Raw genomic sequence first — 1,241 nt, 5'->3', positions numbered from 1 at the left:
ACATTAATCACTGTTGTAGTTTTATTGCAGTGTAATACAAAGCATGAAAGTCACCTGTTTTAAATGTACAACTAAATAATTCTTAGTAAATTACTAACATTGTGCAACTCTGAACACAATGAAACTTTAATACATTTCAGTTTATCAGAGATCCCTTGTGATCAATTAAAGCTAATTCCCACTTCCATTTCCAGCATCAGATGCCACAATCCTGTTTAATACCTCTAAATTTACCATTTCAGGTCATTTCATGAAAACAGAAAGATCTATTATGTGTGGTTTTTTTTGGGGGGTCGGGCTTCTTTGAGTTAGCAAAATGTTAAGTTTCATCCATGTAGCTTGTATCATCTTTTGTTTTTTGTTTTTTTTTTTTCTGTTGTTGTTCATGCTGCATCATATTTCTTTAGCATTTATCAGTTGTGGACATTTGCTGGCATATTTCATTTAACATTAAGTCCTCTAGGGTCAGCCATATTACTACAAGTAAAGGAATCTTTTTATTTATCAAGGTCATTGTTCTTTCCATTGTGATACATGCCCCACATTTTCTTAACACACTCATCCACTGATGGTACTTACGGTGATTACTGTGTTACAATCTTTGAATAAAGTCTGTCCTTCACCGCCAGCAAGCATCCCATCACTAATGTACCTGAGAAATGTCATATACATATATATATATTTATATATATGATTTTATATATATATATCAGTAATCTGACTTTTGTAGGAAGTATTTTGTGATTTTTAAGTTCCTTTGATTCCCAGTGAAATTATGAAATTCCAGAAAGTGTCATCTTTACCTCCAAAATCTCAACACCTACCCCAGAAGCTGAAGGCTTCATGGCAGTCTCACATGTTTCGTGCATGGTTAAATGTCAATTAACAATTCATAGAACTGGCATTAAATCCTAAGTCTGTTGACTCATGGTCCAGTGTGCCTTCAGATCCTCTTATATGTTTCAACTTTCACCTTGGACATTATTAATTCCTCCAGATCCAATTCCTTAATTCTGAAGAATCACAAGATATTTTTTTTATGCCTGTTAACATCTACTTTTATTACCTTTGTCTGAGTCTGTTTTTGTCCACCAGCATTGCTTTCCTTAAGGGAAAAGGTTATGATGCAATTATCTAGACGTCTGCATCATGAAGCATAGTCTTGAACACAGGGAAGGGGCTCATAAAATGTTTGTAGAATTTAGTTTAATTAAGTTAAACCAATATTCAATGTTGACTTA

This window comes from Oryctolagus cuniculus, chromosome 6, assembly GCF_964237555.1.
Source record: "Oryctolagus cuniculus chromosome 6, mOryCun1.1, whole genome shotgun sequence".
NCBI classification, from domain to species: domain Eukaryota; kingdom Metazoa; phylum Chordata; class Mammalia; order Lagomorpha; family Leporidae; genus Oryctolagus; species Oryctolagus cuniculus.
This window is presented reverse-complemented; position numbering follows the sequence as displayed.